At 46.6% G+C, this 14,513-nt stretch overlaps 1 protein-coding gene across 1 annotated transcript in view; it reads left to right on the forward strand.

Moving 5' to 3' along the window:
* The first annotated feature begins 1,738 nt into the window (after positions 1 to 1,738).
* Positions 1,739 to 14,513, forward strand: part of LOC146839249 (uncharacterized) — a 95,763-nt gene continuing 82,988 nt past the window's right edge. The window contains exon 1 of the mRNA XM_085651293.1: positions 1,739 to 1,890. The gene's annotated coding sequence lies outside the window, so the exon portion shown is untranslated. The remainder of the gene's footprint in view (positions 1,891 to 14,513) is intronic.

Genomic DNA, 14,513 nt, shown 5'->3' on the forward strand with positions numbered 1-14,513 from the left:
CATCCATCCATCCATCCATCCATCCATCCATCCACCATCCATCCATCCATCCACCATCCATCCATCCATCCATCCATCCATCCATTGATCCATCCATCATCCATCCATCCATTGATCCATCCATCCACCATCCATCCACCCATCCATCCACCCACCCACCCATCCCTCCATCCGTCCATCCATCCATCCACCATCCATCCATCCACCATCCATCCATCCATCCATCCATCCATCCATCCATCCATCCATCCACCATCCATCCATCCATCCACCATCCATCCATCCATCCACCATCCATCATCCATCCACCAATCACTTCCCATCTCTCCCCCTCTCCTATCGCTTTCTCTCTACCTCCCCCTCCCTCTTCTCCCTCTCTTTCTCTTTCCTCCACCTCTCTCTCCCCTCATCCCTCTCCCCCTCTCTTTCCATCCATCCATCCCTCTCTCTCCCCACTCTGAGCGCTTTCTAACTTCCTCCCCTCCTCACTCCCGTTCACTCTTTCTCCCCCTCATCCTTGTCTCTCTTTCTGTCCATTCATCCATCTCTCACTCCTCTTCTCTCCTCCCTCTCTGATCGCTTTCTCTCTACCTCCCCCTCTTTCTATCTCTCTCTATCGCCACTGTATCCCTCTTTCTCTCCGTCTCTATCCATCAACCAATCTCTCTCCCCTCCTCTCCCCCTCTTATCACTTTCTACCCCTCACTCTTTCCTCGCGTTCTCTCTTGCTTCCTTCTCTCCTCCCTCTCTGATCGCTTTCTCTTTACCTCCCCCTCCCTCTTCTCCCCCTCTTTCTTTTTCCATCCACCCTCCCATCTCTCCTCCCTCTCTGATCTCTTTCTTCCTCCCCTTCTATCTTCCTCTTTCCTCTCTCTCCGCTTTTCTCCTCCCTGTCTTTTTCTCAAAGGAGTAGCAAAGGGGTCCCTCCCACAAACAGAAGCAGAGCGGGCCTCTGAAAAACGAGTACCAGAGGGCCCCCCACAAGGAGAAGCAGAGGGGCCCCTCCCACAAAGCGAAGCAGAAGAAGCGTAGCAGAAGGGCCCCTCCCACAAGGAGAAGCAGACCTCCCCCCTCCCCCCCCCACATACAGAAGCAGAGGGGCCCCTCCTAGGGCCCCTCCCTCGAGGAGAAGAGGGCCCCTCCCACAAGGAGAGGCAGAGGGGCCCCTCCTAACCAACTACAGGGGTCACAAGGGAGAGGCAGCGGCAGTCCCCCCAGGGGGGGTTTTATTCTGTATTTATTTCAGGATGTTTATAAGCGTGAACGAGGCCGGGGGGAGTCAAGGCGCCTCGTATTAAACATGTATTATCACAAGTTATTCACAAGAAGAGATACACACAGTGTAACACCCCTAGAGGTACAGACAGTAGTGGGGTGCAGTGTCACCCGCACAGGACACGGGCAGAGATCTGCCTCCTCCAGGAGAGGGCACTTCCGGGGTTAAAGGTCACTTCTTTGGAGACGGAAAATTAATTGAAGCGGCTGCAGCGACATCACCGGATCACGGACCTGGGTTGAATCAGGACATTCCTGTCACTTCCATCACTCTGAGTGACACTTGTCAAGTGTGTAGCGCCTCGTATCTGGAGTGAGCTTTAAACTGAGAGTTTTAACAATGCTGCGCAGACCCTGGTATTAAAGCGCCTCCGGTCCGAGCCACAGCTGCATCCGGGGCCTCTGGGCAAGTCCAGGGGAGCAGTGTCTCTCTTCGGGGCCTGTGCATAGCGCCCCGAGGCTCAGGGCGGAGTCAGAGGCGCTGGATGGGGTGGAGTGAACTCTGGGCTCCTATGTCCTTAATGAGAATCCTTCACCGAGAGCTCCTGTGAGAAGCACCGAGAGGCCTGTCCAGGGGTGCAGAGGAGGAGGGGCCTGTCCAGGGGTGCAGAGGAGGTGAGACCTGTCCAGGGGTGCAGAGGAGGAGAGGTCTGTCCAGGGGTGCAGCGGGGTGAGGCCTGTCCAGGGGTGCAGAGGAGGTGAGGCGTGTCTAGGGGTGCAGAGGAGGGGAGGCCTGTCCGGGGGTGCAGAGGAGGTGAGACCTGTAATGGGGTGCAGAGGAGGTAAAGCTTGTCCATGGGGTTGAATAGAAGATGAGGCCTGCCCAGGGTTCAGAGGAGGCGAGACATGTCTATGGATGCAGAGGAGTTGAGGCCTGTCCAGGGGGGCAGAGGAGCAGAGGCCTGTCCAGAGGGCAGAGGAGGTGAGGCCTGTCCATGGGGTGCAGAGGAGGTGAGGGCTGTTTAGGGGGTGCAGAGGAGGTCAGGCCTGTTTAGGGGTGCAGAGGAGCTGAGGCCTGTCCTGTCCAAGGGATGAAGAGGGAGTGAGGCCTGTCCAGAGGGCAGAGGAGTTGAGGCCTATCAAGGGGGTGCAGAAGAGTGGAAGTCTGTGCAAAGAAGATGAGGCCTGTCCTGGGTGGTCCAGATGGGTTGAGGCCTGTCCTGTCCAGGGGGTGCAGAGTAGGTGAGGCCTGTCCAGGTAGTGCAGAGGAGATGAGGTCTGTCCAGGGGGTGCAGAGGAGATGAGGTCTGTCCAGGGGGTGCAGAGTAGGTGAGGCCTTTCCAGGACTGTGCAGAGGAGGTGAGGCCTGTCCAGGGGGTGCATGGAGGAGAGGCCTGTCCAGGTAGTGCAGAGGAGTTGAGGCCTGTCCAGCTGGTGCAGAGGAGGTGAGGCCTGCCCAGTGGGTGCAGAGGAGGTGAGGCCTGTCCAGGGGTGCAGAAGAGGTGAGGCCTGTCCAGGGGTGCAGAACAGGTGAGGGGTACAGAGGAGGCGAGTGGTGCAGAGGAGGTGAGGCCTGTCCAGGGGTGCAGAGGAGGTGAGGCCTGTCCAGGGGCTGCAGAGGAGGTGAGGCCTGTCCAGGGGCTGCAGAGGAGGTGAGGCCTGTCCAGGGGTGCAGAAGAGGTGAGGCCTGTCCAGGGGTGCAGAGCAGGTGAGGGGTACAGAGGAGGCGAGGGGTGCAGAGGAGGTGAGGACTGTCCAGGGGTGATGAGGAGGTGAGGCCTGTCCAGGGGGGCGCAGAGGAGATGAGGCCTGTCCAGTGGTGCAGAAGAGGTGTGGCCTGTCCAGGGGGTGCAAAGGAGGTGAGGCCTGTCCAGGGAGTGAGGGGAGGGATGTGCAGTGGAGGTGGGGACTGTCCAGGAGAGAGGGGGAGTGTAGAGTAGGTGAGGCCTGTCCAAGACTATGCATAGGAAGAGAGATTTGTCCAGGGAGTGCAGAAGAGGTGATGCCTGTCCAGTGGGTGCAGAGGAGCTGAGGCCTGGCCTGTCCAGGGAATGAAGAGGCACTTAGGCCTATCCAGAGGGCAGAGGAGGTGAGGCCTGCCCAGGGCGTGCAGAGGAGCTGAGGCCTGTCCTGGGGTGCACCACCCGAGAGGCCTGTCCAGAGAGCAGAGGAGGTGCGGCCTGTCCAGGGGGTGCAGAGGAGGTGAGGCCTGTCCAGGGGTGCAGCACCCGAGAGGCCAGTCTAGGGGGGATGCAGAGGAGGTGAGGCCTGTCATGGGGGCAGAAGAGGTGAGGCCTGTCCAGGGGGGTGCAGAGGAGATGAGGCCTGTCCAGGGGTGCAGAAGAGGTATGGCCTGTCCAGGGGGTGCAGAGGAGGTGAGGCCTGTCCAGGGAGTGAGGGGAGGGATGTGCAGTGGAGGTGGGGACTGTCCAGGAGAGGGGGGGAGTGTAGAGTGGGTGAGGCCTGTCCAAGACTATGCATAGGAGGAGAGATTTTTCCAGGGGATGCAGAAGAGGTGATGCCTGTCCAGGGGGTGCCCAAGAGGTGAGGCCTGTCCAGTGGGTGCAAAGGAGCTGAGGCCTGGCCTGTCAAGGGAATGAAGAGGCAGTGAGGCCTATCCAGAGGGCAGAGGAGGTGAGGCCTGTCCAGGGGGTGCAGAAGAGGGGAATTCTGTGCAGTGAAGATGAGGCCTGTCCAGGGTGGTCCAGATGAGGTGAGGCATGTCCAGGGGTGCAGCACCCGAGAGGCCAGTCTAGGGGGGATGCAGAGGAGGTGAGGCCTGTCATGGGGGCAGAGGAGGTGAGGCCTGTCCAGGGGGGTGCAGAGTAGATGAGGCCTGTCCAGTGGTGCAGAAGAGGTATGGCCTGTCCAGGGGGTGCAGAGGAGGTGAGGCGTGTCCAGGGAGGGAGGGGAGGGATGTGCAGTGGAGGTGGGGACTGTCCAGGAGACGGGGGGAGTGTAGAGTAGGTGAGGCCTGTCCAAGACTATGCATAGGAGGAGAGATTTGTTCAGGGGGTGCAGAAGAGGTGATGCCTGTCCAGGGGGTTCCCAAGAGGTGAGGCCTGTCCAGTGGGTGCAGAGGAGCTGAGGCCTGGCCTGTCCAGGAAATGAAGAGGCAGTGAGGCCTATCCAGAGGGCAGAGGAGGTGAGGCCTGTCCAGGGGGTGCAGAAGAGGGAAATTCTGTGCAGTGAAGATGAGGCCTGTCCAGGGTGGTCCAGATGAGGTGAGGCCTGTCCTGCCCGGGGGATGCAGAGGAGGTGAGGCCTGTCCAGAGGGCTGGGGGGAGGTGAGGCCTGTCCGGGTGAAGCAGATGAGGTGAGGCTTGCCCATGGTGTGCAGAGGAGGGGAGGCCTGTCCAGGGGTGCACCACCTGAGAAGCCTGTCCAGAGGAGGTGAGGCCTGTCCAGGGGGTACAGAGGAGGTGAGGCCTGCCCAGGGGTGTTGCACCCTAGAGGCCTGTCCAGAGAGCAGAGGAGGTGAGGCCTGTCCAGGGTGTGCAGAGGAGGGGAGGCCGGTCCAGCGGGTGCAGAGGAGGAGAGGCCTGTCAAGGGATACAGAGGAGGTGAGACCTGTCCAGGGGATGCAGAGGAGGAAAGGCCTGTCCAGGGATGCAAAGAGGCGAGACCTGTCTATAGGGGTGCAGAGTAGATGACACCTGTCTGGTGGGTTACAAAGAAGGTGCGGCCAGTGATGCAGATCAGGATGATAAAATTATATCCACTACCACAGATAGAGTAATCTTTACAGTTACACGCACATACATTCATCATACACTAGGGCCCATTTCACTTACATATGCTCCGATACTCTACCAGCAGCAATCCTGTGGGAAGAAAACTCCTAAACACCCTGCATCTGCATCTAGGCGATAGGACCAGTTTTAGTGGCTGTCTAGCATAATATAAACAATCTATAAACAATAATCAATAATAATTCAATAAATGACAAGGAAAGAAACAACCAACACCATGTTCAAAAGTTATATTGCTTTATCTAAAATTAGTCAGAATGAAATCAGAATAAATCATTTCTCATAGTTACCTATTCTAACTAGTGTCAGAACGGGTCAGGACCAGTCTCTTGAAAAGTCTTTTCAGGATAAAGTCCTCAGCATTGGTCATCTGCAACGCAAGTTCACGCAGCAAGGCGACGAAAGAAAGAGTGGGGAGAGCCCTCCCTAAGCTAACATTTTATACCATAAAATACAATGAAAACCCACATGCAAAAATTGTATCACCAAGTAAAACAAGAAGGATGGGATGTATCTTGACTACATCCTAAAATCTCCGCTCAAGAAAAGTCATAATTATAAAATCCTCGGAGAAAGAATCAATTTTCGCAACAGTTCATATTCGTTTCCTCCGACAAACCAGCTTTTGCACAGAGTTCTCTGAGACCCATTGTCTCCCAAGGACGAGCATTTCTTTTGGAGATTCTCCAAACTTGCTGATGTCCTCCCGGAAACTTCCTTATAAGGACTGCCGACAATTTCTCTGTTAGCTGAACACCAGCAGGGGTCTCTCTTGATACACCAAAATTTTCTACGCCTGAACCACAGCTCAGCCAGGCTTCAAATTATTCTCGGTTATTTTCATAAAGGCCTCCATAGGCCACAATAGACCATCTTTAATTAAAGAGACAAAATAAAGATTACTACATCATAATGATTAGACAGTGTTAACCCCACTAATACCCTTATGTGTATGTATTTATCTAGCTTTGCGACATACAGAGCATTAATTCAGACAGCGTTTTGTGCTCAAAATAAATAGCACACAGCAACGTTTAAACATGAAAAACTTGCACGTTATGGTGAATACAAATACAGCACATACACGCTAACCCATGTGTAACCTTCTCTTGTGTTAGAACAAACAGGTTGATTAATTCGACTCACTTGCACAAGACAAATAATTAGTTATTAATTATTAATTATTATTATAACGCATAGACATGCCAGAGCTTCAAAAGCCCCAGAATTTTCTAACAGAAAACTCTGCTCCAGCAATCCCCCCTTTGGTGATTTTATCACCAAATAAACCCAAAAAAAAAATTAGTGAAAATTTAGTCCCATTTTAGGAGAAATCAGAAATGTCTTTTCCCCTTACACAACATTAAACACCAGTCTCTCTTTCATCATCTCTCTTAGTCTCTAAATAAACACTTTCCCTCAATTCTTCTAATTCAATCTCTTCTGGTTCTCTTTTTGAATTCTTAAAAATCTTGTTTTTCTTATTTTTCTTCTTATTCTCCAAAATTTTCTCTTTCCCTCTCCTGTTTTTATAACACACACACACCAATCTCAGTATCAACACAGCAACAATTATACAAGACAAAGGAAACAGTACCCTACCTACAATAGTACTACCTATTTTAGTAATAAAATCCTTAACAGCTATCATCTTATTAGCTAGTTTAGTCCATATACTCCCAGTTTCAAGTGGTACTAAATCTTCATGCAAATCAGTAATATTTCTGATATAGACCTTCAGGTCTCTGCTTTCATCAGGAATGTAAGTGCAACAATGTTGAACTTTCAAAATTCCACAAACTCCACCCTCCTTGGCCAAAAGAATATCAAGGGCAAGTCGATTTTGCATAGACATGGCACGTACGGCACTCAGCTCCGTATTTACCAAAAGAAATCCTCCTGCGGTATTTGTCGATAAACGATCAACCACTGTGGACAATTTCCGAATTCCATAAGCATTTAAAGAAATTCCCACTGCTGGAATCAAAACCCCAAAAATGTCACCCACAATTTCAGACCAAGTTTCTCTTTTAAAACGTTTTAGTACATTAATATCTTGTACATCACCTATTTTATCTGTATGAAAAATCTTAGGAAAAACTAAACCTACATAACGTGTACCATACCAATGGTCAGGCAATCTGTAATAAGCTTTGTTCCCACACACATAGTACACTCCTGGAAAAATAGTATCTTCTCCACCTCTAAAACCCCAACCAGTCGCAACGAAGTATGTATCATGGCACTCACTAGTTCCCACAAAGTACGTATCATATTGGGATTTCCTTCTGGTAATGCATAGTTTACCTTTCTGCGGTGCATCCAAAGCTAAAGTTGGACTAACCCCATTCCTCAACTCCTTTCCCATCTCAATGTCCCAAATTGTCTCACTCACTTCATATTTTCCCGCTTTCTCCTGCATGTTCATTCTCCTTTCCTCTACCATATCCAGGAAAGCTTTCTCCTCTTCTTTCAAACTGCAAGTTAAATTAATCTTAAAAATGTAATCTAATGTTAGTCCTTTTTCTTCAATAAAAATCTCACCAAAAGTGTTAGCTTCTTTAGCTGGATTCAGCTCTTTGTTCATTGGCAAGTGCCCAAAAATACTATCTCTGTTAGACATCTTATAATCTACTTTCCCTAACAAATAAAATACACTACTTAAAATACTACAAGAAATACCATATGTAGCTGGTAAATGGTGATAAGTAACACCTTCTGAAACAGATGCAGGTAATTGCATGCACACATAGCAATCCCTCACTTCCATTGTTTTCACATATTCATATAACAGTTTTGAAAAAACATTACTAGAAAAATTGTTAATTGACCTATCTTTGTGTATGTAACTACCACTTCCAATAGGAACTACCTTTTGTGAATTCTTCTCTATATTAGTCATGTTTTCGTCCATTCCAAATTCAACCTTAAAAGTAACTAATAAAACTAAAACACCCCATAGAAGCATTAATATCCCAGTACAACAGAAACACATCCTGCACCACCTTTTCAGGAAGGCACATCTATTTGGGTTATTCTCTGTGTTAGCCATTCTGCTTTAACTTCTACTCCACTACAGTGATTAGAACTTTTCAAATTTCCAACGTCTTGTTCCAAACTCTTCAGCTTTTCAAAGATCTTTCTGTTCACTCAGTCCAAGTGAATCCTTCTTTCACTCAGTTTGGATGCTCATCATCTTTCACTCCAGTTTCTTCAACATCAAATTGTATCAGATCTCCAACACTTGATTCTTCAGTATCTGATTCTTCTCTGATGTCAGTCAAGAATACTTTCAGAATTTCACCAGTTTCTTCCTCAACCACTTTTCTCAAGACCACTTCCGGATTATCTTGAGTCACTGTTTCTTCTCCTCCTTCTTCAGACAGTGTCACATAAGACCATTCCGGTGATCTGTACTTTTGGTTGGGTCTTTTAACTCTTTTTATTTCCACTGGTTCTTCTGTACTTTTTAATCCTCCTTCTTCAGCCTTTGAAGTTTGACTGGATACTTCATTCACTTGTTCAGCTTCCGATGTATTTGCTCTTATTATCCTGTATCTCAGTCTTTTCACTCTGTTGTTAGGCCAACGATCTCCTTTCACAACCTTTTTCGGCTTCACTTCTTTGACACTTTTCCTTCCAATCAAAGTTCTCTTTCTCAGAACTCGACCTTCCGTTTGTTCATTCTCATCATCCGATTCTGTTTCAATTGCCTTTTGCTTTCGCTTCTTAGCAGTTTTCTTTTCTTGCACAGATTCTTGCACCACTGTTTGAGACTTCCCTACTTCTGTCCCTCCTCGGGTCTCCGACACGCAATCTTCTTGCTGTCTATTTGTCCCTTTACCTAGCTCCTCATCAATGTTCCCTACACCTCCTCGGTGGTCTTCCGCAATCTGTCCCTCTCTATCTTCTTCTGACCCTGTTTCTTCAAGAATAATCTCAAGTGGTTCTTCAATCTCTTCCTCCTCTTCTGATTCAGGAGTAGTTTCTATGTGCTTTCTCTTTTCTTTTCTTTTTCCACCACTGCTACTCGAAACTTCAGGCTCTTTCAAAGAATCAGAATCTGGTCTTCCTTCTGATACTCGCAGTGAATCTCTTGAAGCTCTCTCTGCTTCTTTTCTCACTGATTCTGTATCTTCAGGATCTTCTTCATCACTGGAATCTGACTCTTCATAATACTCCTCACCAGTCCCCTCTCTCGGACTTGGAATCCTCAGAGTATGACTTGCATGTATCCAGTGTCTCACTCCAGCACACTTTACAGCAGTCGTTGTAGTCAGAATAACTTGTCTTGGCCTTCCCCACCTTGGAACCAAGCAATTTCTTCTTCTGTGCACCTTAATCCTCACCCAGTCTCCTGGACTTAGATCATGGGCTTGCTTCTTCTCAAGTGTGGTAGCTTCTTCTCCAACCTGGTGAAACACAGAATGAACTGCGTCAGCCAGGCCTTTACAGTAATCCAAAATCATGTCATCAGTTATTGCCATCAATTTATTCACAGGCACAAATGCATGGCGCATAGCACGTCCCATAATGATTTCATGTGGACTCAAACCTGTAGTTCTGTCTGGAGTAGATCTCATAGTCATCAAGACTAGAGGAAGAACGTCTGGCCATTTCATGCCAGTGGCTAAGCACATCTTCCCAATTCTGTTCTTGATCGAGCCATTAATCTGCTCAACCACACCAGAAGCCTCTGGTCGGTATGCACAATGTAGCTTCTGTTGTATTTTTAATGCTTCACAAATTAAACCAATGAGTTCATTTTGAAAGTGACTACCTCTGTCAGATTCAACTGTGACTGGAAATCCGAACCTAGGAATCAACTCCCTCAACAGTAATTTTGCCACTGTTAATCCATCATTCCTTCTTGTCTGGTAGGCCTCCACCCACCTTGAAAACAAACAGACTACCACTAGGACATACCTTAGTCTGTTCACCTGGGGCATTTCAATGAAATCAATTTGCATTCTTGTGAAAGGACCTCCTTCTCTGCCGATTGTCCCTAGACTCACCACTGTTTTTTTCCCAGTGTTAAATTGCTGACAAATTAAACATCTCTGACAGATGCTTTCCGCAATTGCTCTAAACTTTGCATTATACCAGACTTGTTTAAAGGACCTAATCATCGCGTCCCTCCCCAAATGTCCCTGGCCATGATACATCCTTGCCATTGACGACAAAATTGAGTTTGGCATCACTGGTCTGCCATCTCTGTAGACCCAAACATGGTCTGTTTCTCTTGGAGCACAACCTGCTTTAACCCAATCTTGTTTTTCCTCTTCTCCTGCCTCATCTTGTAACTGTTTCACTTCATCCCATGTTTCTAAGACATTAGTAAACATCACAGAAAGAAAAGACATTTCCTCCATCCTGTCCCTGTTAATTGATTGATTCGTCTTTGCGCAATACTGCGCCACATCGTTAGCATATCTGTTGCCAACAGTGATAAAATCTTCTCCTGAAACATGTGCTGCACATTTTACAACTGCTAACTCCTTAGGCAGCTGTATCGCCTCAAGCAATTTCCCAATCAACTCAGCATTCTTTATCGGAGTTCCACCCGATGTCAAGAAACCTCTCTGTAGCCACAATTGGCCAAAATCATGCACCACTCCAAACCCATACTGACTATCAGTCAACACAGTTGTTCTCAAATCTTTCTCAATCTCACAAGCTCTTGTCAATGCCACCAATTCAGCAACTTGTGCAGATTTCACTCCTTTCAACGGTGATGCTTCCATAACTTCTGAAACCTTGCACACTGCATATGCTGCACATAGCACACCATTATCATTTCTCAGGCATGATCCATCCACAAACAGCACATGATCATTCTCAGGCAAAGGAACATCCTTGATATCTGGTCTTGGTTTCGTACAGTATTCCAGCACATCCAAACAATCATGATCATCTTCCATTCTTATTCCCACATTCTCAATGTCTGGCAAAAGTGTCGCTGGATTCACATTTGTACATCTTTCAAGAGTCACATTCGATGCTCCCAGAATCACTTTCTCATATTTAGTCAGCCTACTGTTTGACATATGCTGAGTTCTGCTTCTTGTCAAAAGAATTGCCACATTGTGAGGTACGAATACCCTTACAGGATATCCCATTATGATCCCCTCACTTTGCTCCAGGCTTCTGCATGTTGCAGCCACAGATTTTAGACAACCTGGTAAACCCACAGCTACAGGGTCAAGTGTCGATGAAAAATATGCAATAGGCCTTCTCAATTGCCCATGTTTCTGGATTAACACTGAAAGTGCACATCCATTTCTCTCACTGCAGTACAGTTCAAACTCTTTTTCATAGTCTGGCATACCCAGAGCTGGAGCTTCACACATTTTTGTTTTAAGCTCTTCGAATGCTGCCAATTGTTCTGCATCTAGATCCAATGGATCTGTCATGTCACATTTTGTCAATTTAATCAATGGCTTTGCTATCAGGGAAAAATTAATTATCCACTGACGACAATACCCCACCATACCCAGGAACATTCTCACTTCTCTCTGAGTTTTTGGAGCTTTCATTTCTCTGATTATTTTAATCCTGTCAGTAGTCACTTTTCTCAGACCTTTCTCAATATTATGTCCAAGATAATGCACCTCTTTTTTACAAAACTGCAATTTGGCTGGCGATACCTTTAACCCTCCATCTGCCAGATGATTCAGTAAAGCTATGGTATCCACTTCACAAGCTTCACGTGTCTTTGATGCCACAAGCAGATCATCAATGTATTGCACTAGCACTGAGCTTTCAGGCATGATCAGACTTTCCAACGATCTTTTCAATAACTGATTGAATATCGAAGGACTCTCCGTATACCCCTGTGGGATACGACACCATGCTAAAATACGCTGGCCAAACCTAAATGCAAAAATCGGCTGGCTGTCATGATGCAATGGAATTGAAAAGAATGCATGACACAAATCAATCACTGTGTACCACTCAGCATCATGTGGAATTTGATACAGAATCACTGATGGATTTGGCACGATGGGACAACATGCCACCACAATCTGATTAACCTTTCTCAGGTCCTGTACGATCCTGAACTTGCCATTAGGCTTTTTCAGTCCCATTATCGGTGAATTACACGGACTACTCAATAGTTCTCTCAGGACTCCTTGCTGAATCATTTTTTCAATTATAGGAGTTATCCCTTCAATTATTTCTGGTGTCATTTTGTACTGAGGAATGTTAGGATATGCAATTCCCTCTTTCACTGCAATTTTTACTGGATCTACATTATTCATCAATCCTACATCCTCTCCTGTAAAATCCCAAACTACTCTTTTCACTGTGTCTCTCAGTACTTGAGGTAAATCCTCCGGATTGAACACTGGAAATGTACCAATCAACTCATTTTCCCTAGTCTCTAAAGTCATTCGATAGAAAGCATCATCATCTGGTGTCTCAAAAGCTATTCCATCTGGTGTACAGAAAATCGTACAATTCATCTTACACAATAGGTCCCTACCTAACAGGTTCACTGGACTCGTGTCACAGACTATAAATCTGTGCATGTCTGAAAATTTCCCTATCTGTACTTTCACTGGTTCAGTAAGACGTGTTCTGATCTGTGTATTGGCTACACCAACTACTTGGATTGCTTCATCCGAGAGAGGAAGATTTCTAACATCTGTTGACCTGACAGTTGATCTCGTCGCACCTGTGTCTACTAAAAAAGTAACACCCTCTTCATTTATTTTCCCATCCACAAATGGTCCTGCCTGGTCTATTTCTAGAGTTGCACCAAGTATGCACTCTTCTTCCTCTCCTCGGCACCGTCAGTAATCACCTTCAGACTCACTCCCTTCACTCTTTAACAAGTACTGCTGTACCTTGTTAGTACGTCTTTGTTTGTTTACCTGCTCATCATTGAAGAATCCCGAATCCTGACTGTATTTTTGTACCCCTCTATTCTGCGGTAAAGGTGGTTTTGGCTCTTGACTCTGCTGCTGTTTCACAACTTTCTGCTGTTGTTGTTGTTGCTGCTGATTATTCCCTTCATTCTGCACCTGTTGATTCAATAATTTACCCTCATTTAATGGTGGATTAGGACATTCCGATCTCCAGTGTCCCAGTTGGCCACAGTTGTGACATGGGAACTTTTTCTTTGCTTCCTCAAGACTTCCCCTTCCCTTTCCTGTAAATCTCGGTCTATTCCCTGTATTATTTCCTGGATTATTTGCCTGTTCCACCAACTGTGCTTCCTGTCTCTCTGCAACTTTCACCTGTGCCCACATTGCTTTTTCCTTCAGCTTTCTTTGCTTCGCTTCAATTTCATCACTGAAATATTTTGCATGTCTCAGAATCTCATCCACTTTCTTACTCTGCCAATCCACTGTGTTTTCACGAATTCTCTCACCTATTTCAGGTCTAAGACCATATACAAATCTGTACACAAAATGGCTCAGATCTTTGTCACCCAGGTGTTCATCACCACTGAATTGTTTAAAAGCCAGTATCAGCCTTTCATAAAAAGCATGAACTGATTCCTTTGGTTCCTGTTGTGTTCGATCTATCTTAACCCAGTCTGTCTCTTTTGGGGGAACTTTACTCTTCAGGTATACCATCACCTGGTCATACTTCCTCATCACTTCTGGATCTGGTGCCCCTGTTCTCGGATCTCTTGGATATTCCTCACTAGGCCAACTCACAACTATTTTACACTCAGTCCACAAGTCTCCTGGAACAATTATGTCAAACAAACTATTCAGGTCAACCCACAGCACTTTTGACAATTTCACAAACCTGTCTACCTGCCTATACCACTCGACGGGCTTTTCTCTCAATCGAGGGAAATCATTCGTAAATGATAAAATATCCTGTCTGGTCCATGGAACATGTACATATCCTCCTCCAGGTATTTCTCTCATGGGAAACTGTTCCACTGGTCTCTCTTTTTCTCTCACTGGAAATGCTGAATAAGTTGTTCTATCTTCAGATTCCTCTCTCTTTTTATACCACCTATCCTTCCACTTTTCTACATCACCCCATCTACGCAATAATGCCACCATTTCTTTAATTTGTCCTGTTCTACCAGAATTATTCAGATTTTCTATATCTTTTTCTGTGAAATCCATCCTGTACGTTTTCTGTAAAGCCTTTACTTTATCAATGTCAACTCCCTGCTCATTTGCTATCGCTCTCAATCTATCATGTGTATTTCTCGCTCTCCATGTTATGCTCTTACACATATATAGTAATTCACCATCATTGTGACTTTTCAAAATTTCTGTCGGGATTGTTCCTGTCACAAGCTCTTCTAATTCTACACGTAATTTACCCACATCAACAATTGGTGGATCTTTGTCTTTTTTCTGAAGAACTTTCATCCATTCGTTTAAATCTTTCACTGTTATTTCTGTTGTCTGTCTCACTGGAACCCCTTTTCTTTGTGGTTCTAAAATTGGCATTCCTGAACTGCTGGAATCACTGACTTCCATTAATTCGCTATCTGTGTCATATCTTGTTTGTCTCAGGTCATTTTTCTCTGTTCTTTTACCTGAATCTCCTGAAGGACCAGCTGTATTA

The sequence above is a fragment of the Triturus cristatus genome, chromosome 4_1 (genome assembly GCF_964204655.1).
Source record: "Triturus cristatus chromosome 4_1, aTriCri1.1, whole genome shotgun sequence".
Lineage (NCBI taxonomy): Eukaryota > Metazoa > Chordata > Amphibia > Caudata > Salamandridae > Triturus > Triturus cristatus.